We start from the raw sequence: 26,744 nt of genomic DNA, 5'->3' as shown, positions 1-26,744 counted from the left end.
GGCAGCCATTTTTCAAGATGCCCTACCCTACCCCATCCATTCATGAGGGTTTGATCCCTGATACCTAGTCACCTCCCCAAATCTCTTTTCCCAGCACCGTTCACTATGAGGGCTAGAATGTCAATATCTTCATTTCAGGAGAGACAAAACACAGAGTTTAGGTCCTAGGAGACAGGTAGTATCTGTGCCTCTGTTTTGTGCCTGGCAGATAGAGACCGAAGTACCGAGTTTGAGTGCATTTGTCCTAAAAGCAAGCACTAGACCCCAAAGTTTTCATGCTAGGCTAGATTCTCGTGGTTCAGCTTCTCTCCTTGGAACTGATGCCCTATGTGGGAAGTTACTCATCTACTCGAAGGAACTTCACCGTGTGGAAGCACGGCTCTAGCAATGCATAATTTTCTGCAATTGTTTTGTTTCCATGGAAGGAGCCTTGCCTCTGAGGTATACCAGTTGGCTTCAATCTTCCATTTCTAACTCTCTTTCTGAAATTCAAACTTTTGTTCTCTGGGTCTCAAATTTTGAGTTTGAAGAGAACAAAAGGAGCCAGTGAGGGATGGGACAGCATCTTTCTTAGTCATAAGAAATACATTGTGTCCTTTAGACTTCAGCTTCTCAGTTGTTTTTTAAACAAAGCATCATAGGTAGGTGTGTGGTCCAAAAAGTAATGAGAGACCTGGGGAAAATATATTTGTTAGGATACTGGAGTAAAGGAAGGGAAGCTGAAGCTAAAAGTTGGCAAAGCTAGTGTTCTGCTCACTAAATGAATCTGCCCAACCAGTTCTCTTGTCTGTAAAAGTGAAGAGACCAGGAACCTGTAAGAAATAAATGCTCGAACTTAGGATGTGGTGCCTGCTGCATAATCTTACAGTGTTAACCTCCTATCCCTTTGAGAAACCATGGCTCCCCTGGGTGGGGCTGTTTCCATCCGCCTCCCTCCTGTTCCCAGCCTCCCTCCCGTTCCCACACAGCTCTTGGCTGCCAATGAAGGTTTCTGCCTCTCTTACTTTGGCCATTATGTGGTCATTTTACATCATCAGGTCAATAAGCAAATTAAAGTTTTAAATAAGTCAGAATGGGTTGGTGGGGGTGGGAGGTGGGGGGAGGAAAACTATCTGTTTCTTTTAACACCTTTGATGGCTAGGACTAGAGTTTAGAGGTTATGTATTGTTAGAAATAAAGCCATCGTCAGGATTTCAATTTGCATTTTCTGGGTGCCTTCAATTCTTGATTTTGCCAAGGGCTTGCAATATGTGTATTAATTTTCCTTCAGGGTCCATTTAGCAGCAACAATCTGCAGGCTCATTTGCATTTTAATTGGGTCATTCTCCATCCCCTCCCCCCACCTTGGAGCTTCTCTGTGCTTCTGAGAACTGGAGGCAGATGTTGTAGCTGCATCTGGGTGACTGGAATGCCAATGTTCTGTAACTTTTCTGGTGGCTACCAAACCACAAGACCACTGAATTAAAAAGCTGAGGGAATTCCCAGTTCAAGTGTCATATGTCCAAGCAGCCCCAGTAGAAACTGGGTTTCTTTCTTTTTTTTTTTTCAATCACTAACCATAAGACTTTATTGTATAGTCCTTTCCAGTGAGCCATTCCTCACAATTCCTCTTTACACAAGGTTCCTGCTTTGAAAAGGAAAATTCACAAGAAGGGGGCTCATGTCTCGGGACAGCTATGAGACTTTGGAAGGACAGACTAAAGCGTGAGAGAGGCGGATGGGGTGGAATAGGTACCATTTTCCTAGATGAAGCAACCAGGCAGTAGTTTAGCTGGGGTCCTGTTGAAATCAAGGCTGTGCTGTGACATGATGACTTCCTATTCACAGAGTTGACACAGAAAGCTGGTGAAGCAAGCCAGAATTCAGGCTAGCGGCCTCAGTGATTCTGACATTACTGTGCTTGTAGGGAGTGGGGCAGCATGAAATATTTATGATAGGCCTGGTGGGAATTGGCAGACCTGGAGGTTGAGATCTGCAGAATGTAGGGTATGGAGAAGGCCTTGAGTAGTGAATACTTACCTAGTTGTCCCTAAGAGTCACCGTTTCAGAGAGAACTGCTGTTTCTTTTAGAAGCTCTAGTAGACATGTCCACTCTGCAGTCCGCAAACACACATACCTGGGATACACGTACCCAGGTTTGGATATGAATTCGGCCCAATACAAAATTGTAAACACAGACACAGTTCTGCTTATCTTTTGATGATTCCTCTTCCTGGGTCTCAGTTGGAACTTTGCAGATGACAGCATTGTGTTGTGGTGTTAAAAGGTTAGACTAACTTGATGGAGGGGGTGAATTACTAAGACCCCTTTCTTTACAAATAAATTTGTAAAAAGCTGAAAAGTTGCTGGGTGTTGGTAGAACTCTGCAGTGATACCTGCGTTCTGGGTAAACATGTCTTGTTTGAATTTTTAATTTTTAATTGATCGTCGCTGCCAAGGCACTTGTGCACGTGCACAGGTAAGCGCAGACATCCGAAGTTGACACTGATTGCTCAACACCTTATATACCGAGGCAGAAACTGAGCTTGCATTGCAGCCAGTCTGGCTAGCCTGGTTGTTCTGGGGATTTCCTGTCTCCACTGCCTGCATGCTCGGGATATAAGCAGGCCACCATACCCACCTGGGTCTTTATATGGATCTGGGATTCCATCTCTGGTCTTCATGCTTGCACTGTAAGCCCTCTATCCTCTGAGCCTTCTTTCTAGCCCCATAGATAACGCTTTGACTTCTAGATAGGAACCTATCAGTCTACAGACAAATTAGTGGGGACTTAGGCCTTCTCAGAGCTGGTTCCCGTCTCTATTTTGTCTTGAGGGAAAACAAGTTTTTACAGTGCCCCTTCAGCCCACAGCTGTGTCCAGATACTCCTAAACACAGCTGCTGGGGTTCGGTTTGTAGGACGGGTATCTATCTACGTGTGCCTGGCTGGCTTCTGATTTACTGTGGAGCTGAGAATGATTTTGAACTTCACTGATCCTGTTTCTGCCTTCTAGTACTGGGATTTCACTGCCATGTCCAATGTAGTGAGCGCTGGGGGATTTGAACTCATGCTGAGTGAATGCTCTACCAAATAAGCTATGCCCCTAGCCCAGCGTTCTGTTTTTAAGGGATGTTTGTTGGAGGTTGGTTTACAGGGGCTGTGATGATCAGAAACATAGGTTGGGGAGCTATGGAAAAAGAAATGTGAAATTTGGGCCCTCATGTACTCCCACTGATGATAACTGTCCATGAACTCCAAAGACTGAATCCAAGTAACTGGAGCTTTTCGTGTTGGAATCTGTGTGTCTAGGTTTATCTGTTTGTCTGTCTAGCATTGGTTTTGCCTTGGGTGTTTTTCAGGTGTAGAATCCTGGGTTGCAAAATATAAGGCCTTAATCGTTTGTCCTAGAACAGAATGCTGTATCTGTCTATATGAGGGCTGTGGGTGCCCTGCAGAGCAGTACCACAACTTTTGGTGTTACTCAGAGATAGGCGGCCATGTGCAAGGCCTTACTTCTCTGTGTCACTTACCTTGGTATAAATGACACTGTCTTATCAGTCCTGGGAGAATGCCTTTGTGTGTCCTCAGTCAGGTGAAGAGGCCCAACTTCTCCTCCCACTGGGTCCCCAGTTGTCTTAGAGTCAGAGGTGAGTATGCACACCTGTTTTTCCTTGAGTTGCCTCATACCCTGGGGGCACAGGCTGTCCCATCTCAGCAATCAAGGCCATGTGAGCTAGGTGTGGTGGCGTTTGCCTCCTGAGACCTTTGGGTGTCCTAAGCCAGGTGCGTCTATTTTTAGGCTGGGCTTGTTGTGATTAGAGGGTCACTTTTGCAAGACCGTGACCTGCACGTGCTCAATTGTTTTCCTGTAGGATCTCTGGGTGTTGGTGGATTAAAGATATCATTCAGCTGGGTGGTAGTGGCAGTGCATGCCTTTAATGACTGCAGTCTGGAAGGAGACACGGGTGTATCTCTGTGAGTTCAAGGCCAGACTGTTCTATGAGTTCCAGGATATAAGGAGCACTCCTGTCTAAGGGACTGCAGGGGAGGTGCAGGGGGAAGCGGTTAAAAGTTTGTATCCAGGAGCTTGAGGAGCAGAGGCTTACGGAGTGTGAAATAGGAGAGAGATGTAAGTATCAGAGTGTTTATCAGAATTTACAGATGGCTCCATGTGGATCGGCACCATAGCAGACATGTGGTCTCATGTGTGTTTGTAAACTGCACAGCATTGTTGGCAGACATAGGTGCCATGTGCTAGCAAGGGTTTGAGGGCACTAATGAAGACTGGTGCCAGCACTCGGATGTGGAGGGGCACCGCAGCCTCTGTGAAAAGCAGAGAATACTAGGCGGAGGTGGCAAGGGAACCTGGGGTCCAAACACTAGGTAGCCATAGTCAGAGTCACTTAGCATCCAGGGAAAGCCACAGGGCCACGGGACTGGAGTGGGGATGTGTGTGGTTGTGCCTGGCAGTGGGCATATTATAAACCCATGGCCATTGGGAGTTAGGAAAGACAGGAAATTTCCTCACTCCCACTGGAGAACATACAGAAAGAAAAGAGAAATGGTAGTAAGTTTTCTTAAGAGCTTAGAGTAAAGGTGTGCAGGAGGGGTAGGGGGTCCTTGGAGGAAAGAAAGGAAAGGCAACATGGAGCTGAATTGTCACTAGTACACTCAGGTGGAAAGGCCAGCTTCCCATGGTCATCTGGCTGAGAAGCAAAGGACGTCAAGACAGAGAAAGAAGCATCTGATGCCCATGGGCATCTTTCTGGCGGTTTTAGAATTCACCCTCGTATATAACAGCATACACACAACTCCCACGCTTCTCTGGTGCTTAGAGGTTTAGAGGCGGTAGATGTGTAAGTGCTTACGTGTATGCATGCTCACCACGTGTCTGTGCTGGTGCCCTCAGAGGCCAGGAGAGGGTCTCTGATCCCCTGGAACTGGACTTAAAAGCACTTGTGAACTGCCTGGTATGGGTACTGGGAACCAAACCCAGGTCCTCTGCAAGAGCAGCAAGCACTCTTAACCACTGAGCCACCTCTCCACCCCTGAACTAGTTTTTTTTTTTTTTTTTAAGTAGAAGCAAATTCTGCTAGCTTGGGCTTACGTTCTTAATTTTACAGCCACCTTATTCTTTACACCTCTTTTTCTTCTTTGCCTTTATCAGTAAAAGAGGAAGTAGGACCTGATTCGTGCCTAACCAGGAATTAATCCAGACATTTTAAAAGCTGAAGATGATTTTACTCCTGAGAAGGAAGTTGCAGCTCTTTTCCAGCCCAGCTCTTGATGGTGGACTGACCCAGGAGATGACTAGTGTTTTCATGTCTCTCTTCCGGGGAAGTCCCGGGCGATGTGTGATTCTGTTCCGCCCTCATCAAGTACCCAGTGGCCTGATTGGAGCTGGCAGCCCCTCTGGAAACCCTTCAACACTGACTTCTGAGTCCTTTAACACCGCTATGCACTCAGAGTTCCGTTTCTCTTTCCCCGTTTCCCTGTTGTCACTTTCAATTAAACCAGGAACTTCTGGAGCCAGGAGAGCCATGTGTAGTCTGGCTAGTGATGGCTGTACACTGAAATGGCAGAGAGGAGACTGAGATGTGGACAGTCCACACCACTATAGTGTCACTTCATCAATGCACACCTTGGGGCCACGACCATGTTATTACAGTACTGGAGCCCAAGCTTGGCAAATACACTGTCCTCTGTCTGAGGAGGCTTCCTGGTTACTAATAAGCCCCGGTTGCTGTAGTCGCACGTAGTCATTTGGTAATGCTTACTCTTTTTTCTTTTTTTCTAGAGAAGTGAAATAAAGCACTTATTTTTAATATACGCCCTTCTTTAATGCTGCTTACCGCTCCTTCACAAACAACACCCCCACCAGAGAGTTATTTGCTTCTACATTTGCAGTGCCTGGAGCGTTGATAGCTGCTTGAAGGCCCACATGTTTCTTTGGTTGTTATTTTGTTCCTTTTGGAGACACTGTTGCTATGTAGCTTCTGCTGGCCTTGCATTCACTGTCTTGCCCAGGCTGCTACTGAGCTTGGTCCTTCCTGGTCAGCCTCAAGGATGGCTGGCATTGCAATGGTGCCTCATCATACCGGGCTACCCTCTTTCTTAGTTGATCACAAACCAGAGTGGCTTGATCCTAGTGCCCACAGTTCTCTCAAGTATTAGGAGTCTCGGAAGTTTCACGCCTTGGCAGCCTTTAATTGGCAGCCTTTGTATTGTTTCTGGGTAGGCTGCAAACTGCTGGGCCCTTTGTTTTCTAGCTGCTTTAGATAAGGTTTAAGACCTGGAAGTCACTCTCCCCTTATTCCCATGGGAAATCGCCTCCAATTATTTCTAGAAATTCTTCTTGTGGGAAGGAAAGGGGAGAAACAAAAACCTGATTGTTTGGAGGCCCCGGGAAAGAAGTTTACGTACACGGCCCAACTTCCTCAGTGGCATCAGAAAGCTGCAGGTTTATGAATTAAGTTCCCACAACCACAGACACATCTGTGATTCTAGGAGATTCTTCAGGGTTAAGGTGATAAGTACCTCGATAGTGTAGCTCTGAGCCCAAACATGTCACTGAATCGTATGTGGCTTTAGAACGACTTCTTCCAAGGGCTCCCTCCACGCTCCTCCACTTGTAAAAGAAACACTCTGATACCTTTTGATCATACTGATGCTGTGGTAAACTCAGAAAGCTGACAGCCAGGAGTCATGTGTTGCCTCTGTTGGGCTTGAGGAAGAGCATGGGGGAGGGGCTGAATAGCCACAGAAACAAGTTACTGTTTTAATTCACAGAGGCTTCTCGCATTTTTACCACACGTTTGCAGCAGAGTAACAAGGGAGAGGGACCTTTGTTAAATACCGACTCTGCCCAGGTTCCCTCTCCACTGCCTAGCACTAACCATGTGCTATGTGGTTCCTCCACCACCCTCCACCTGCTCCACTTAGGCGCTCAGGTCGAATACCAGGTGTACATTTGCCGGGTAGGGATGGGTGGGGTAAGGCCTGAGGACTCTGTTCTTCTGAAGTTAGACTTGTCTTTACCAAAAAGAGATTAGTCCTTTTCAGCCATGTCTGAAGGAAGTGTGGCTATCATGAAATGATTCAATCCTCATGACTGGGCCTTGATTCTGAGAAGCCACCTAAAGGATGACCAGTAGCCCTGAGGATGGCTGTCTTTGTTGAGGACCAAGGTGCACAGGTCACTATGTGTTTCCTCTTCGTTTGCCTTCCCTGTACCTAGCGTGACCCTCGTCACCGTCTCCCATGTTCACTCTGGTCACTCGTTAGATGAAGAGAGGAGGCTAAGAACGAGAGAGCTGAGTCTCGGGTGGAACTTTCTTGTGCGTAGTTGGGAATCTACACCAAGTACCCCATGCCAAAGGAAGACGTCGACGACAGACGAGGATATGGAGGAACATTTCGGAAAGCTCTCAAAGTGCTTGTTCCAGGAATATTAATAAATGTGGTGGGGCTGGGGATTTGGCTCAGTGGTAGAGCGCTTACCTAGGAAGCGCAAGGTCCTGGGTTCGGTCCCCAGCCCCGGAAAAAAAAAAAAATGTGGTACAAACAGGCAGGGGTGGGAACTCCAGAAAGGGGATTTGGACACAGCAGATAACGGAGGAGCCAGGTAGCAGCACGTTCTAAACGCATTTCTCTGGAGTCTTCCTTGCACAGAGCGTCTCTCTCCCTCAAATGATATTTTATAGAATCTATTTTTAGAAAAACTAGATTAAGATCATTAGGAAACCGAGAAAGATCCCTTAAGAAGGAAATTGAAAAAGACAGCAAAACCGGGGCCTGTGAGATGGTTTGGTGGCCGGAAGCACTTGCCACTAAGCCTGGTGACCCAAGTTCCATCCCTGGAACTCATATAAAGGTGAAAGGAGGAAACCGACTCCACAAAGCTGTCCTCTGCCTCCCTGTGTGTACCCAGGTACACGTTACACAGCCTCAACCGTGTGCTCACCAGCGTGTGCAAGCACTCACACGCACACGCACACACACACACACACACACACACTAAAATTCATTCTTTTAAAAAGCAGATAATGTTTTGTCCTATTTTCTCATTTCTTTATTAGACATTAGGAGCATGCAGGATCCTGAAGGGAAATAGGAGGAATGTTACTTCAGTATCGTCCCGGCCTTATCATTAGAACGAGTGCCAGGTAGCCCGTGGGAGAGCTAAGCCAGTAACGGTGCTTCTCACCGAACCTGAATGCCACCACCAAACCTTACTTACATGTTGGAAGGAAAGAATCGATTCTTGCAAGTTGTCCTCTGACCTCCACATTCATACTGTGACGTGTGTGTGTGTGTGTGTGTGTGTGACATATATGTGTGTGTGTGTGTGTGACATATATGTGTGTGTGTAATAAAAACAACTGTAATTTAAAATTTAAAACAGGAATAAGCAGAGAGGAAATCACTTCCCACCATAGCCCAGAAGGCTTGTAGAAGATGTGAACCTGTCACACATCGTGTGACTCAGAGCCATGTTTGGGGACTTTGTCTGTGTTTCTTAGAAAGCCTTTACCGCCTACTTTGCCTGGTGATGTCTGTCATGCTTATCTGACCAGGTTCTCGCTCATTCATTTAATTTTCTGTACCCTACCAACATTTATGCTTGTGGTCCCCAGATCGAGAAGCAGTCACAGTACAGTGTACAGCGGTGTCCCAAGACCCCACGAGGCGCATGCTGTGGTTGAGTCTTGTTGTAGGAGGCTGTCCTGCATGTTACAGATATTTAGCAGCGTCTCTGGTTCCTACCACTAGATACCAGTAGCAACCCCTCCCTCCATCCCAGTTATAACAACTAAAAAAATGTGTGTCTGATGGAATAATTCAGCGATAGAACACTTGCTTAGTATGTGGGGGACCCTAGACGTGCTCTCCAGCATACACACACTGAATCCCCAAGAGCTGGAGTTACAGGTAGTCTCGATGTGGGTTCTAGGAAACAAGCCCAGGTCCTCTGGAAGAGTGGTACATGCTCTTAATCCCTGAGCTCGCTTGCGCTCGCTCCCCTCATCCCCCCACCTCCAGTCTCAGTATGCATGTTTCTTCACAAGGCATTAGACTAGCTCAAGAATAGTCTTAGATGCTGTCTGAAGGAGGGGAAGTTTTATTCTATGCACAGTGGTACATCAGTAGAGCATGTCCAACTGATCTACATGTGCACTCAAGTATCTGTGTACAAGATGGGATGGAGGGGTGGGGGTGGGCACTTAAGTGAGAAATAGTTAGGAATCAAGGCCTTAACCTGTGAAGGGGTAGGTGGCCAGAAATAGAGAGGGAAGAAAACTCAGGTGAGTGGCGGGAGTAGCAATGATTGGAAGAGCGGGAATGTGTTTGAGGAAGAGCATGCTAGGTTTTATTTGAGGGTATCATGGGTTTTTGTATTTATTGAGCATCCCATGAGAGATGGGCAGCCATCAGAGGCTGGTCAGAGCTCAGAGGAGAGCTGTCCACCGAGAGTCAGCTCACTCTTATGTGCTGTAACTAACTATGATGATAAAAAAGCTAGAACCCAGATACCAGGCAGCAGGGCAGCTAGAAATTGGGCTGCAAGCGCTGGTCAAGAACTGGACAGATCCCACAGCTGAGAAACTGATCCCTGTCCAGTGACCAGTGAGATGCTGATGTCCATCTGCCTGATGTGAGGTAGGCACCAGGGCTGCCGCTACATGCGGGCCTCAGGAGAAGAGGAACAGACTGTGGACATGTGGAATTCACTGACTCGTAAACACTGCATCAGGCAGTAGTTAGAAGGGAGCCGAGCCTCCCGAGTTTGCAGGCCAAAGCTCTCCTGGCTTGCACAATCCAGGGTGTTCCCCAGCAGCGTCTACATTATTACCTCTCATCTCAGCACAGGGAAACAGCACCTTGCCTGCTCACACGGCTTTGTTTGGGTTACACTGGGTTGAGGGATAGGGAACAGATTGTTTTCAAGGCTGTTTGTAAGTTTTAACTTGTAACACGTGATCACCTTTTCATTTTTTTGATTTTCATAATAAGCATGACAGTTCTAGAACTGGGAAGGGCAGCTACGGAAAAGCTAAGGAGAAGAGGCAGGAAAAGTCAGTTTCCATTGGCTTTCTGAAAAGTATGACTATGTTGCCGTTTCGACCTCTTCTCGTTCCCAGAGTTGTGGTTTTAAGCATATTCACGTTGCTGCACAAACACTCATAGCAGCTGTCTCCAGAACTTGGGTTTTCAAGAATGAAACTCTGGGCGGGACATGGAGGTATGGGGCTAGGATCCCAGCACCTGGGAGGCAGAGGATGGAGAATGGCGAATTTGTTGTCTGTACATAGTACACCTTGTTTATCCATTCATCCAGAGGTGGATATCTTCCATGTTTCCACCGTTTGACTATTGTGGTCAGTGCTACTCATATGTATGGAGTAGGGGGGTGGCTAGTGTAGTTGCAGATGTATGTGCACATACATGCTTGTGCCATGTGAAGGTTAGAAAACCCCAATTTTTCAGACACCAACCACCTAGGTGTGTGTGTGTGTGTGTGTTTATATGTGTTCATAAATATATAAATACAACCTGCTCAATTTGCTTAGTGTTGCATATATATGATTTCAGGCCTGATCATTTGGTATTAGATAACCAATTAGGGGGCTAATCCCTGTGAAACCCTTAGTTGCTCTAATTCTTTAAATATGAGCAAAGCACTGCGACAGTCATCCCCACCCCCATGTTAACGTGACTGTCAGTGTTGTTTGTGGCTCTTCAGGTCATGTTTAGGCAGCCATATTGTTGAGGTATCACGGGTGAAGCTTCCCTGTCATTTCTAGGAGACAGAACCACATAGCAACTTTCCCAGTCCAGACCTTAAAGTCAGTCCTGCCTTCTAATCTCAGCATTTCCACCAGGGAAGCTTTCTTCCCTCCCTGGGCCTATTGTCACATCCACTTGGTGAGGAGGTATGAGGAAATGGTTCTTAGGGTCCCTCCCAGGTCACAGAAGGTGTGAATCCAGTAGGAGGTGAGCACACAGGAGTGTCTGATCTCAGGAACCAAGGTGAGTTCCGCACGACTACTTCCTGTGGTAACAGGAAGTCAGCGAGGATTCAATTCAGAAACCAGGGATGAAATGGTGGCTGGTTCTTGCACTTGCTACGGGGTGATGTTGTCAGTAAATTGCTACCAGGTGGTGTTGTCAGTGAACACAGCAGCAGTGCCCTTGAAGCGAAGCTCGGTGCTGTGCATTGCCCAGCCTCTGGTGAGAAAATGTGACAGAGAGGTGGGAAAACTGGTTTTGCTATAGATTTTTGGCAGCCCTCACAAACGGATAGAATGTTCAGTAGACACGACTTGCGTGTCACCACAACTGGAGTTTTCTCATGGGCCAAGAACATGTTGACCCTGTTTCCTCCACTCCTTAAAAAAAAAAAAGTAAAAATAAATAAATTAGTATAAGGACCAGGCTTCCTTCTAATGGTAAATTCAGTGTAGGAGAGTGAGCTTTCCCAAAGCAGGGAGGAAAGTCCACCATCCAGTCTAGCCTCTGGGCTGCATGTCACTCATTGAATTGAGTGCTTGTCCTCTAGTATTTCTTTCTATCTGACCCACCAGGGAAACAGCACAGGTGGGCCTGACTGTAAAGGGAAGCCACCCGGAGATTCCTCACAGATGTGTGGGCTATGAGGAGGACCGTGTAGTTTCCTTTGGAGAGATATTGTGTGTGAGTGTGTGTGTGTGTGTGTGTGTGTGTGTGTGTGTGTGTGTGTGTGTGTGAGAGAGAGAGAGAGAGAGAGAGAGAGAGAGAGACAGAGGCAGAGACAGAGACAGAGAGACAGAGAAAGAAACAGACAGACAGATAGACAGACTGACCGACTGACCTGGTTTCTCTGTTTTGTAGCTCTGGCTGTCCTAGAAATCACTATGTAGACTAACCAGGCTGGGCTCAAACTCAGCAAAAATCTACCTGCCTTTGTCATTTGTTGTTATTGTTGCTGTTACTAAAAACAACTTTTAAAATTTTATTTAACTGTGCACATGTTTCACCTGCATGTATATCTGTGCCTGCAAAGGCCAGAAGAGGGCATTGGGTCCCCAGGAACTGAAATTAAAGACAGGGGCGAGCTGCCTTGTGAGTTCCAAGAATTGAACCCTGGCCCTTTAGGAGAGCAGCTCTCCAGCCATCTCTCCAGCCCCAATATAATAAAATAGTTTTGAAAATCGAACTTCTATGGTGACTAAACATAGGTTATGACACTGTGTAATTTGTATGGGGGATGTGACTATATTGAATAAAAATCTAAAATAAATGGATAAATTAAAGAAGATGACTTTCTGGATGTGTAGCCTGAGAACAGCTAGTAAACAAAAGATATTTTTCCTAGATTGTGCCTGGTGAGAATTTTGTTAATATTGTGGTAACAATAAGCCATTTTCTTTTGAGTCGTTCATGCACACTTTTTCAAACCTACTGCCAAGGCCTTGGGGCTACCAATTCCTTTGGCTCTGGCTGGACTTCCGGAGACCCCCTCACTTCACTGCAAAGCAAAGCTGTTTCCATAGAGTAGAAACAGGGTTGTACGTGTACTGCTTTGGGGGAGCCTCTTTTTTAAAGTTGTACTTCCTGATAACGTCAGGGCGAGAGACCAAATCATCTTTGCTGAGGTTCAAGAAGGAGCGTGTGCTCCAATCAGCCCTCTCTGTATTTGATAGTCTGAAATAGAAGATGGGATTAACCGGATTAGAAAAGTGGAGCTTTGTTGTCATGGAGACAAGTAGCCCTTCTGTACCAATGAATTTCATTATAAAATAAACTCCCATTTTTATATCCATTTGAATGCCGGTTTCGTGTATGAGTGTATATGTGTGCGTATACACTTAAGGTCTAGGACCAGCAACACTAGCTGGCTCTGAGCCCTAAGAGCCACCTGTCTCTGCCTCCCACTCCAGCTCCAGCAGTTACAGATGTGCACTGGCCTTGACATGGCTGTTGCCAATCCCAACTCAGCTCCCATGCTTACACAGCAAACATCCAACCCACAAACCTTGGCCGTTTAAAGATCAAAATATACTTAGCTCCTTGTGAAGGAGTCACTGGGTGGAAAAATTCTCAGCTTGTTTCCTGGCGTCCCTTTTTTTAGTAAATGTAAAAGACACACTTGGTGTATTTTTGTTGGTATATTTTTGTTGGTTCATGCCTGAAATCTGGAGTCTACCTCTGTGGTCTGTGTCCATATCATGAGCTGTCCTTCGCTGAGGGCAGAGCTGACCTACAGATGCCGTCAAAAGGACACCTCCCATGACTGCTGCCAGGGGCTGGCTTCCCTCTTCGCTCCCCCAAAATTAAAGTGGTTTTTTAGCAGTCTGGAATTTCACACACTGGCAGAGCTGTGTGTGGCTGGTCCCCTCACATACACCGTTTAACTGGACGCACTCATAAATGAAAAATGATCTGAGTGCTTCGAGTGGGTGGGGCCGAGCTCAGCAGGTGAAGCTGGAGGAGAATCTCTTTCTGTGCTCAGCGGAGCAGAGCGGAGCGGAGCGCAGAGCGCACTGGCAGGAAGTTGGAGCACGCAATGGTCTGGCTCACATTTTTTTGTTGATAGTTAGTAACCCTCTGTGAAGATCTGAATGGAGAAGGGAAAGAAAACACAGCAAAGTTTGGCAGCTGGCCTGTACAAGTTGCTGCTGGAGCCCAGTGGAGAGTGTTTACCTGAGCAGCTTACGATGCAGGTAGGAAGCAGACGAGCCATTCTTAGTCCTATTTCCTCTCTAGCCACAACTTTTGACTCCTAGCGGCTTTTTCTTTTTTCTTTTTAATCAAGTATTTGAGAAATGAACAAGAAAGGACATGAGATGCTGGTCAGGAAAGTGTTTCTGTTACTACTTTGTTACTAGTTTGATCATCTGAGGGTAACTTTTAAAAGCGAGTCATGTAAAACCAGGCAGACTGTAAGTTAAAACCAGGTTTTAAATCGGCAGATGATAAATAGCAGGCACTGTTTAAGAACTAATACTTGGAAGATAGTTGACCAGAAATTGATTTTTCAAGTTTCAAAAAAAACAATCGTTACATTTTAATAGTTCAGACCCAAAGAGGGGCTTGCTAATTCAGCGTTTGGCTCACAGCTGGGGAATATCCAGAAATTGACTGGGATCCAGAGTGGAACTCCAGTGTGTGCTGGTGTTTTCTCCGGGGAGGCTGTCTGCCTCTGCCTAGCCTCTAAGTCAGAAAGAGAAATCAGGGAGATGATATGGTATGAATCCTGAACATTTGTCAGCCGAGGGGTGCATGGAGGGCTGGAAGCTATCACAATAATGTCCTTACCCCCGAACCAGGGAATGTTCTATTGGGGCCAGCCTTGGCTGTACCCACACAGGGAGAAAATTAAAACATTTGTGTCTCCTGTGGTTGTATCCAATCTCAGAACATCCTCTCTGTGGTGGGGAAACGGGACTCCAGTGATAAAGAGAAACAGAACAGAAATAGAGCCCAGCCCAGCCTGGTTTTCAGAACCATTCAGACCTTGCTTCTCCTTGTGTCAGGGCTGACCTGACGGAGATCCTCCCCTCCAGTGAAAAAGCCAGAATGCTGTGAAATTGAGCTGACCCTGGGGCGGGTGAGGGATAACATGCATGGTTGCTCTGAGGTGAGCCTCGGAGGTAGGTAGTGACCGAGCTGCAGCCTGGATTTGGGAGTTCTTTGCTTGCAACTTTGAAAGCCTGTGAGCTGCAGAGCTGTGTCTGAGAAGGCAGCCATAGGAGCTGCTTTGGGGACTGCTGATTGGTGGGCTATTTACTATGGTCAATAATGGCCCATGTTTTAGTTTTGATTTTAGGTCCAAGGGACACCTTATCGCTGTTCCGTTCCTGTGTCTCAGCATTCCACAGCCAACTTATACAGAGAGGGAACACTTTGGAGGCTTTTAGGATACCTCTAGCTCCTACCCTCCTTGCTCTGTTGAGCCAAGGTTTATTATCTCCCACCTTTCCTTCAGACTGCTCCTGCCCCAGTTAGCGAGTATAGTGACTTCAGTGACTCGATCTGAGCTAAGGAACCACCCTTTCCACAGGGCCCATTATGGAAGCAGTTAGGTCAACAAATTATGGCCCAAGGGCCAAGTCCAGCTTGTTCTAGCCTGTTTTTTATATGGCCTGGGAGCTAAGAATGTGTTTGTACATTTTAAAGAGTTGGAGAAACAAAGGTAGAGACTTATAGCTCACAACACGGATTTACTCTCTGACCCCTTAGCAGAAAGTCTGTCTTTTAAAAACTGTTTCTCGGGTTGGGGATTTGGCTCAGTGGTAGAGTGCTTGCCTAGCAAGCGCAAGACCCTGGGTTCGGTTCCCAGCTCCGGGGGAAAAAAAAAGAATAAAAACTGTTTCTCCGTATTCTTGGAAAGTGTGTCCAGCTGATGGGCACAGCTCATTGTGTGTCCAACAGTTTGTATAGGCTGTGGTTTTGAAAGCCATGTCTCGGTCTGTGTTCAGTGGCACCACTGCCTCCGAAAGGGTTGTGTTGTAGTTCAGGGACCAGGCAGTTGAATATATGTAGCGGGTCTAGTCAATGGCAAAGCATACCAGCATGCCAATGGAGTATGTGACTGATTGGTTCTGCATCTCTCCTGGTTTGTGAGCCACAGAAGCAGCCACACGTTGACTAGACGAGCATCACTTCTTCCACCAAGTCAATGCTGGCCAGACTTCTGCCACCTCAGTATTTCACACTGCCACTTCAAAAACAAAAGATGCTTCTTATAGTAATATATGTCTCTATGTACACACTATGTGTCAGAAGTTAACTAAATATGGTATCTCATTTAGAACAAAGTTTCCTTATGGATCCCTAAGCGTACTTAGTGGAAGCTTGCTAGCCTTCCCATGAACACCCAGGTCTCTGTAACACACAGTTTCTCATTGTTACTGTCGAGTCTAATAAGGGAAAAAGAAAATCCGATGACCTTGCTTATGTTCAACTTGTGTCAAAACTGCAGGCCTGGAAGCAGGGCTGGCTTCTGTAAGGAGCTTGTTGTCTACTGCAGATACACAGGAAGTCTTTCATAAGGAGGGCCGGGTTTGAGAAGGAAAATGAAAAGCCTGAGATTAAGTTTTTTTTCACCAAGATGTTTCAATCATCCATCCTCCCCCCAACTCCCATATTTGAAGACTGAATGTTGTCAGTAAAGAAGGGTGGGAGTGGAGCTTAGCTTGATGAAAAAAAAGAGAGGAGGGGTGAAAATGTGAACAGTCCAGTCCCTCACAGGAGGCAAAGCCTGGCAACAAGATTGCGTCTGTAACCCCTGAGGAGGCTGGTTGGTGGAGCCAGGACGGGTGGCTCATTAATCTGCCATGGGAGCTACAGAGCCTCGCCTATGTTTAGCAAAGGGGTTGGCTCTGAGTCTGGAGATTAAGCAACCTGCTGTTCCTGTAGGCACCGGAATTTCAGACCTTCAGAGACCTATTTTGCATAACTGTTGCAATCCTACTGGACGCCAACCCACTAAACTGGGCCAGGGAGTTGGAGGAGCTTGCCCCAAAGGCTAAAGCCCTGTTGTTGTGGCCATTCTTGGTGGGGCAAGAGGATGATCGGTCAGCTCCTGTTCCCAGGGGGCTTCCTTTGTATGAATGACACAAAGTGTCAGAGCCTTGGTTTGCCTGAAATCTCAGGGTCAGAAGGAGTCTTTTCAACTCCTGTCTTAAAGATACAGATACAGGTAGGTCCTAGAAGCCTTGAGCAGCTTTATTGAGCCAACTCATTTATGCAGACTTCACAGCATTAAATGTTTGGCTAGGGCATCTGCCTTCTCTCTTTGGCTATTTAAACAGGGCTGAAATCTGACATTTATTTATTGTTTCTTTTCCCTTTTTTTCTGACAATGAGATACACACACACACACTCACATATATATCTTTATATATATCCATCTATGTGTGTGTATAATCCATATATAAATATATATATTATATATATATCATATATATCCTATATCTACCTCTATAGAGATAGACAGATTTAGACAGATAGATAGATATCCTTTTTTAAAAAGTTTTATTTATTTTATATATATGAGTACACTGTAGCTGTCTTCAGACACACCAGAAGAGGGCATCAGATCTCATTACAGATGATTGTGAGCCACCATGTGGTTGCTGGGAATTGAACTCAGGACCTCTGGGAGAGCAATCAGTGCTTTTTTTTTTTTTTTTTTTTTTTTTTTGGTTCAACCCGCAATCAGTGCTCTTAACCACTGAGCCATCTCTCCAGCCCGATAGATATCCTTTTTAAATAAAGCTTTGTAAACCTACAGGAGAGGAACAGCCAAGCCAAATACAATTGATGATTTTGAGTATGTGAACATTTGCAATAGAAAGGGAATCAACAATGTCACATCCCTGTGGCCTGCAGAATAGATTTGACTGACTTTGTATCCCCTAAATACTTGTTGCCACCTTTAAGATGAAGGCCTCCCAGGGGTTGGGCATTTAGCTCAGTGATAGAGCGCTTGCCTAGGGAGCGCAAGGCCCTGGGTTCGGTCCCCAGCTCCGGGAAAAAAAAAAAAAAAAGATGAAGGCCTCCCAATGTATTTCTGTGTATTTCCTGCAGTAGGGATGATTCAATGCAAGATCCTTCCATGACAGCTCTGCCTTGTTTCTCTTAAGGCGTGGAGAGCACAATGCTGGCCTTCCTGCCCACCTGGCATCTTCGCCATGGCACGGAGGAGAAGGCACTGTGTGGTACACCACAGGATAGATCTTTGTGTGGCTTTGTGGCCCGCACAGGTTTGTCTGCCCCAGGTTTCAGGTGTGGCTGATCGTGAGGACATACTGCGATTCCCTCTAGAGTGAGGTGCAGGCCCTGAAAGCAGGTGACCTGGGTCTCGGGATCTGCTTTTCCTGTCATGATTTCTCCCTGAACAATCGGTTCACCTACATTTTACATGACCGTACCGAAAGTGACTCCTTGTCTTAACAGAAGAACCAACCCAGAGCCCACATTTTTAGTAATAGCAGGGTTTAGAGCATTGCTTCTCAATCTATGAGTCACGATCCCTTTGGAGATAGGGGGTCACCTTCAGAAAACCTAGATATACTTACATTATGATTCATAATCATAGCAAAATTACAGTTAGGAAGTAGCAACAAACTAATTTTATAGTTGGGGTCACCACAACTTGTATTGAAGAGTTTTAGCATTAGGAAGGTTGAGAACCACTGGTTTAGATTCTATTGGCTAGATTTAACATGGGATACAGGAGGACCCATTTCTCTGCCCTTCTAATTTCAACACTGACTTCCCTCCTCTCCCAGCGTAGGAGAGGGAAACCAAATTGCAAGTTAGCAGAAAGTGACTTGGAGAAAGATACAGGATGGCCTGTAGAATCCATTTGTTCAGAAGTCTCTCTGTTTCACTTAGATTTGGATGGACGGTGGGGACAGACAGAACACAGTTGTAGGCTGATTTTAAGGGACCGGATAGGCCTTGCATTGTATCTTCTCAAGACTTTATCTCACAACAACCGCCCACCCCCCAAAATGAGTTTTACAAACATTCTACCTTCCTTCTACAGTTAACAGTTGAGGATCTCTATCCAAATCAGAAACGGGTGGAAGCCCCTGAGGCAGAGGAGCAAAAGGTGATGATGCAAGGAGAGCAAATGACCTCCCCTTGAGTGACACTCCTCTCAGAGTCTGTGGTTTTATTCTTCATGGACAGCTATCTTTCACTTTTGCCCTTTCCTTCTATTTCTGCCCCTTCCTGGGGGGAAGTGTTCACCCGTCACCTAGAGAAGGGTCAGCCTTCCAAAACACTCTTGTTTGACTAGCCAAATTCCATCTTGCCTCCAGCTTAACACCATATTAGACTTAAGTTTAGCCAGTTGGCTGCCTGTGGGGTAGAGTACTGACTGCCGGCCCAGCACCTGGAGTTGGAAAATATCACATGTATCTTATTGTAACAGATGTGTGACAGTGTTGGCAGAAGAGCAATAAAGACCCGGAAAGTAAACAGAAAAGGTTACTTCTAATTGCTGCAGAGAAGGTGGTAACAAGAAAGGATTCAGTTCAGATTGTAAGGCACAGGCCAGAGCTTGCTTGGCTTCAGTCTGTCCCTCAAGTGAACCAACGATTCAAGAGAGACTGGAACATAAAAGCTGAGAAACATACCTGGGTACATCTGACTGATCAATTTCATCATAAATCCTGCCACTTTCATTCATATATATATATATATCTTACTGAGAAAATGCCTCTGTGAGACCTGACTATAAGGCATTTTTTTAAAAGATTTATTTATTTATTTATTCTATATGAGTACACTGTAGCTGTCTTCAGACACACCAGAGGAGGGCATCAGATCCCATTACAGATGGTTGTGAGCCACCATGTAGTTGCTGGGATTTGAACTCAGGACCTCTGGAAGAGCAGTTAGTGCTCTTAACCTCTGAGCCATCTCTCCAGCCCCTTAAGGCATTTTTTAAAATTAGCAATTGATGGGAGAGGGCCCAGCCCATTGTGGGTGGTGCCATCCCTGGGCTAGAGGCCCTAGGTTCCCTAAGAAAGCAGGCTGAGCAAGCCATGATGAGCAAGCCAGTAAGCAGCACCCTCCATGTCCTCTGCATCTGTTCCTGCACCCAGGTTCCTACCTTGTTCGAGTTCTTGTCTTGATTTCCTTCAATGATGGGCAGTGCTGTGGAAGTGTAAGCAGAAACCCTTTCCCCCTCAACTTGCATTTTGATCATGATGTCTTGTCCCAGCAATAGAAACCTTAAGACAGATTATACCATAAGCATTTCCACCCTACCCCTGCTCCAACTTCTCCTGGATCGCCTAGTATGTTTCTCTTCCAAATTTAATCTCCCCCCACCACACACACACACACACACACACACACACACACACACACACACACACACTGATATAAGAAATTCTTCTTTATTAGTTTGTTTGACTGATTGTTTTGTTTTTGAGACAGTGTGTAATGTAGCTCAGGCTAGCCTCAAGCTTCCAATGTAGCTGAGGATAAACTTGAACTCCTGGTTCTTCTGACTCTACCTCCCCAGTGCTAGGATTACATGAATGTGCCACCATCACACTGGCCTTTAAATTGATATTCTGAATGAGTTTGTTAGGTTGGCAGTCACTGAGCATCACATCTTAAATTTGAGTAGAGTCCGTTATTTTACTCTTAAGAGGAGAAATAAGTCAGACCTAGTGGCTCATACCTGTAACTCTGGCACCTAGGGACCTGAGGCAGGAGGATTGTCATGGGTCCAAAGCCATCAGGAGCTACAGGAAGACAGAGTTCCAGGACAGTCTGAGCTGCAGAATGAGACACTGTCTCAGCTGCACCCGCACACACGTACACTTTGAATGACATACAGTTGTTGTCACTGGGACTCCCAAAGGGGAGGAGAGTGTATTATCAATTTTAGTTCTTTCTCCTATGGGCTCTTCATCCATTCCAAAAGCAACCTCTAGGTCATGCTAAAATCTGAGAAGTCTCAAAGTCAAGGTACCATGCCTTGCAAATAGTCACCTTTCTGAGCCAGTGACAGTGGCCATCCCAGTGCTAATTGCTGTGGAGTGGTTTATTATGACAGGTTCTTGTTGTATGCAGGCTGATTCTCCAGTCACTCCCAACTCTGGCTTTTGCTAAGGTTTATATCCTACGGTTCTCTAGAGGACTACCAAGAGCATGTGTAATTTTAAGAGTGAACTCATGAGATGGGCTCACATGATCAGCCATGGTAGCCATCTGCAGCAGAGAGCCGGGGGAGCCTTCATACGAAGTACAGAGTTCGATAATCCAGCACAGAAGCCCCAACAGTGCTGCTGTGTAAGCCCACATCAGAAGCTGGGATCTGGAATCCATGGCAGTGCAGCAGAAAGAACACAGTTGCTCTGGAAGAGAGGCACAAGCAAGTGTCCTTTTGTTGTACACCATCTCCACCACCTTACACCCCACATCCGTCATTACGGGTGAAGAGGTACCCAAATCCAAGATGTCCTTTCCACTCTTTGCTGACCCCCACCCCCACCCCATCAGTCTTCCCTGGAAACCCTCATAGACACTTGCTACACACACTTCACTGATTCTTGAGGTAACCCTGAAGCCAAATGTGATGACCGAAATTCACCACCCCAGGCTATGAGCCCCGGAACACTGATCAGTAGCAACCTAGAGAAGGATTCATTTTACAAAGAGCCCATATAGGGCGATCATATGATATGGTTTAGGAGTTCTTTCGGGTGAGCAAACTTGAATAAGAAAAAGCTAATGTGAGTGTTATCTCTCCCCACACGTGTGTGTGTGTGTGTGTGTGTGTGTGTGTGTGTGTGTGTGTGTGTGAGAGTGATGAAATGCAGGCAGTAGCTTTTTCACAGTACTCCCATAGACCTGGAACAGGGTTGTTAATTGTGTGTACAAATTGTTACATATGGCGGTATCCAATTCGCAATTCTCTTTAAACACATTGCTTGAGCACTCCCGTGACATTCTTTTTCCAAGAGACTTTCTGTAGCTATGGCTAGCTCTGTAGGAGTTCACATCACATGTCAGAGGCTCCTTTCGGGGGTGGGAGATGCTTAGCTCGCCATTGCTTTCGTGGGACTTTGGGTGCAGGGGAACTGGCCCGCAGAGCCGTTTTAGATGCTGTGGGTAGATGGTTTTGAAATGCAGAGACAAATCGATTTGGCTTTTCCTGATAATGAATCTTATTTTGAGAAGCACAGTTGACATGGCTGGAGGGAGTGTCACTTTCTCTTGGTGAGAAAACCACCCAGAAAAGATGCTTATGGTCTAAGAGACTGGGAGCCTGTCCCAGAAGGGACAGTTAAGAGCTCAGTGTCAACCATTGCTCTAATGCTACATTTGTTTGAAAGCGGCTATGCCCGGGGGGGGGGGGGGGGGGGGACCGGCAGCGCAGTCCCTTTGAAGTGGGATTACTTGGGATGTTCTGTGCAATGGTGTGTGACATCTCTGCTCAGAAGCGTTAGAGGCCAACTTGAGGGTTGGATCCTCTGTGCTCATTAACAGTGCTTGTCTGTATTAGGGTCATGAGGAGGAAGCCAGGTGACCTAAGCCTACAGGGTAAAGGTGCAGCTATCCGAGGAAACAATTGGAAGAACTGACAGATGGGTGACTTAGGTAGGGCTCTCTTGCTTTGACGAGACACATGACCCCTGCAACTCTTATAAGGAACCATTTAATTGGTACTGGATGACAGGAAGCATGGTGACCTTTAGGCAGACATGGTACTGGAGAAGGAGCTAAGAGTTCTACATCTGGATCAGCAGATGGGAGAAAGAGAGGAAGAGGGAGAGGGAGAGAGAAGAGGGAGAGGAGGAGAATCTAAGCCTGGCTTGAGCATCTGAGACCTCAAAGTCCACCCCGAGTGACACACTTCCTCTAACAAAGCCACACCCACTTCAGCAAGGCCACACCTCCTAATAGTGCCAGTCCTATGAGAGCCATTTGCATTCAAATCACCACAATGGAAGTGATTAGTGAATGACAGGATAGATACCAGTGGTGGTAGCATTTGCTTTCTTTCCTTCTTTCCTTCTTTTTTTTTTTTTTGCTTCTTTCTTTTTGTACAAGATCCTGAAGCATCCTTATCCTTATTTATTTACTTATTTATTTATTTATTTATTTATTTATTTACGTCCCAAGTGTTGCCCTCCCTCCTGCCCCCCCCCCACAGAGTTCCTATGCCCCCCCCCTTGCCTCCCAGAATGCAGCTCCCTCCATCCCCTCACCCTGGTGCATCATGTGCCTAATCCTGCAGAGAAGTGAAGCATCCTTCTTTAACCTAGATTCTATGAAGAGATTTAGGGGAGCAAGGGTGGGAAGTGGCCGGAACCTAGAAGGGGAATATTTAATGTTTACTGGCACCAAAATGTAGCTCAAATGTAATGTTTCCTGAGGCAGAGGCACATAGATCTCTGAACCTGAGGCCAGCCTGAGTGAGTGGGGGGGGGGGGGGAGTCTGAGGCAGGTGTCTCAGTGTCCTCTGTGTGCCTCCCTGCTTTAATCGTCAACTAGGCTGGGACACCTGTAACCCCAGCATTCTGAAGGCTGAGGCAGAAGGATCTCAAGTTTGAGACTGGTCTGGAACCCTGTTTCACCAAGGGTGGGGCAGGGGGAGTCTAATAATTAACTTGCTGCCATATTTTCAGATTTTTTTTTCTTTTTTCTTTTTTGGAGCTGGGGACCGAACCCAGGGCCTTGTGCTTCCTAGGCAAGCGCTCTATCACTGAGCTAAATCCCCAACCCATATTTTCAGATTTAATGTGTGAGCAAAGCCACACATCTGGGTTACAATATTATACACTTTTAAATAGCCGTGTGTGTGTGTGTGTGTGTGTGTGTGTGTGTGTGTGTGTGTGTGTGTGTGATATCATTTTGATTGAACTGAAAAGATGACTTAGCAGTTAAGAGCATTTGCTGCTCTTCCGGATGACCTGAGTTTGGGTCCTAGCACCCACATCGGGTGACTCAGAAACCACCTGTTAATCCCAGCTCCCCGGGCTCAGACACCTCTTCATGCCTCCTTTGGTACATACATTCTCTCACATACACACACTCACATGATTTTTTAAAATACTGTTTTGAGACTTCACTAACTAACCAGGAGAAGAAGATGAAGCCCCTCTCCCCCTATCTTGAATGCTCCACTACTTGGTGTATGCTTAGAATTTCATTTGCAGGGCAAGGAAAAAAATGAGCAGAGGACACTGTGGTGTCTTTTAGCCTACATCACCAGAGGACCTTGAAGAACGGAGATTTGTTTAGTAAGTCTAGGGTGGGGCCAGACATTTCTGCTTTTCTGACAAGTATAGAGTACTCTGGCTATGGCCTACAGCAGTCCAAATGAGGGCTTGATTTCCTCAAACTCACTTCCTATAACTTGAAGATACATCAGTGTGGTTACTAGCTTACCTGCCTTAATTCATGGCTACAAGTGCAGGTGGCCCAACATAGGGACATACTGGACAAAGCCCTGCAGCTGTCTTCACCTACTTCAGAGGGCACATGTTGCCTCATTTAGAGCCCAGAGCCACGGCCAGCTTGAGACACTAACAGGGTGATGGTGCAGAGTTTGTAAGGTGTGCACACGTGTCACCCCATGTGACCGACGAAACCTACACTCCTCCCTACAGCTCCAACCTCAGAGGGTGGCTTCCGGAGCTTTCCGGACAGGAGTGCACCACACGAGCTATGAACCATGAAGCAACACTGGTCTGTAGCTGATTACCTCCACCCACATGCCTGGAAGAAGGCAGCTTTATCACTAAAACGGCTGCATGTGTGGCCGGCCAGATGCTTCACACTGAGGAGCGTGGTGTGTGGCTCCTTCCCTCAGGGACATTTGATTAAGCTTATCATTCGATGATACAATTGTATATCTCTGTAAGATGTTTACAGATATTTAAAGATAAAGTCATTTGGTTCAGGGGGTGGGCTGACCTTCCACAACCCAAGCAGATCTCTCTAATGATATTACCTCAGAGCCCCCAGAAAGGACGGGCCATCTCCCTTGGGGTGTGCCAGTGGCTTTTGGTGAAACTTCTTAGGTCACAGTCAACTGTGGTTTCACAGTGCGGCTACAGAGATCCAGAAATCCAATTTTGCCTACACACTGCACACTGGAAGTAATCAGTTGCCTGGAGACCGACTGACACTAGTCAGGTTCCACAGACTCTGGCACCAGCAAACCTCAGCCAGGCTTATTACAGAGTCCCAATAAAGGACAAAAATCTTCCCTGTGGCTTCATGTTTCTGCCATCTTTCTTTTCTTCCTTTTCTTTTTTGTTGTTTCTGTCGTCTTTAATCTTGTCTTCTCCAGAGAGAGCTCCTTAACAATGAGGACTCCTCATGGAAAGGTCATAAGGGATATTCCAGAAAGCAAGACTTCACGTCGTTTGTTTGGTGTATATGGGGCTGAAGAATCACATCAGGACCTCAGTGTGTGCATAGCCTTTACTAGCTTCTTGCTACCCCTTCCTCCTGTCCTATCTTAGTCAGGGTTTTACTCCTGTGAACAGGCACCATGACCAAGGCAACTCTTCTAACGACAACATTTAATCAGGGCTGGCTTACAGGTTCAGAGGTTCAGTCCATTATCATCAAGGTGGGAGCATGGCAGCATTCAGGCAGGCATGGTGCAGGAGGAGCTGAGAGTTCTACATCTTCATCTGAAGGCTACTAGTGGAACATTGACTTCCCGGCAGCTAGAGTGAGGGTCTTAAAGCCCACATACACACAGTCACACCCACTTCAACGGGGCCACACCTTCTAATAGTGCCACTCCCTGGGCCTAGCATTACAAACCACCACATATCGCAACCCACTCTTCTCCATGTTGATTGCTCTCCTCGGTGGGATCTGGTTTTTCCTGAGCACTCTTATTTGCTCAGTTCCTTACTTATTCCTTCACTGAGGATTGTTTCTGAGGGGAGAAGTTGGGGAGATGGGGCCATTACAATGTGATCCTTACTGTTGACCTTCCCACTGTGGGACAATTCCATATATCCCTAAGATTCCCCGCCATTTTGAGAAACACAGGAGGCCTCATTACTGAGCAGATTCCCCTTGATATGTGTGTTGTTTTGTAGTCGTGTGCCACATAGCCATGCTTCAGTCAGTGACTGACCACACATATGGCCCAGTAACAGCACAGCCCCCTTTAAATAAGCACTTCAATGTCCACCCAAAGGCAATGTCCTGAAATGACGTACTACTCAGGACAAACGCATGTTAGGTGGTCCTTTCTTTTTTAACATTTATTTACTTATGTGGTTATATGTGTATGTATGAAGGTGAGAGGTCAGCTGTCAAGAGATCTCATCACTTCTTCCTCCAAGTGGGTTCTGGGGATCGGATCAAACACAGCAGTCGCAACTGGCTTAGAGAAGGCAGTTTTACCCTTTGGCCTTCTCATTGGCCCCAGCAGTTCTCAATTGTATGTTCTATACAATCTTTAGGACTAGCTTGTAGTTGTCCCTGGTTCCCAAGAACTGTTCTAGGTATGGGTGCCCTTAATAGACCGTTCACAAGATAGTTTGCTGGCTCTGTTTGCTGGCTCTATGGGTCTGGGTGGGCTTAGAGCCCTGGTTGTGCAGAGGAGTTCCGCATGAGGTCATCACAGAATGTCTTTGTGGCATGGTCAGTTTGTCCCCAGTGAGTAATGGGTTCAATGGAGATCTCATGTCTTAACTATACCTTTCTGTTTTGCTTAAATGTTTTTATACGATGAAGATGCACGATTGAACAAAGCAATGTCTTTATTTTCTACAAACAAAGCCTGTCAATTTTTTTTTTTATTTAGTCAAATTTGGAAACTATTCCTGCAGACTTGTTAGCCCAGATTCAGATCCCTGCTTTTATGAGTGAGAAAACTGGGGCTTTGAAAGTAAACTGCCTGGCTATCATACACAGACTGGAGACGGATGGTTAATACAGGAAGAGCTGGTTCCTTGTCTCATCTTCTAGGCCTTGGCCATCTTATTTCTGGTGTATTGTAGTAGATTTGTGATGGTCAAATGCCCACATATATGGGTTACTGGAATAAATTCAACCTAAGCTTAGCCCTCCATCCTAGACTCAAACTTAGAGACATGAACCACCTGACGTTTCCACAGCCGGCAGACTGTGACACTTGGAATACCCATTGGGCTCTTATTTGACTGCTTTACTCTTTACTACCTAACTTGCTCAAGTGAGAAGGGGAGGGATTGATAGATCTGCACTACCTCCCATAAAAGAGAATGTGAAAGTCAAATGCCGGCACCAA

At 46.2% G+C, this 26,744-nt stretch overlaps 1 protein-coding gene across 9 annotated transcripts in view; it reads left to right on the top strand.

Moving 5' to 3' along the window:
* The window catches only part of Pdzd2 (PDZ domain containing 2), a 385,871-nt gene that overhangs the window by 228,958 nt on the left and 130,169 nt on the right, over positions 1 to 26,744 (top strand). Inside the window, exon 1 of one of the 9 annotated variants that reach the window (XM_039103093.2) lies at positions 1,106 to 13,683. The exons of the other annotated variants lie outside the window; for them this stretch is intronic. The gene's annotated coding sequence lies outside the window, so the exon portion shown is untranslated. Of the gene's footprint in view, positions 1 to 1,105; positions 13,684 to 26,744 lie in introns of those variants that run through there. 9 annotated transcript variants of the gene reach the window in all.

Source organism: Rattus norvegicus, chromosome 2 (assembly GCF_036323735.1).
Source record: "Rattus norvegicus strain BN/NHsdMcwi chromosome 2, GRCr8, whole genome shotgun sequence".
NCBI lineage: Eukaryota > Metazoa > Chordata > Mammalia > Rodentia > Muridae > Rattus > Rattus norvegicus.
The sequence above is the reverse complement of the archived record's forward strand: the minus strand, read 5'-3'. Positions and strand labels throughout refer to the sequence as shown.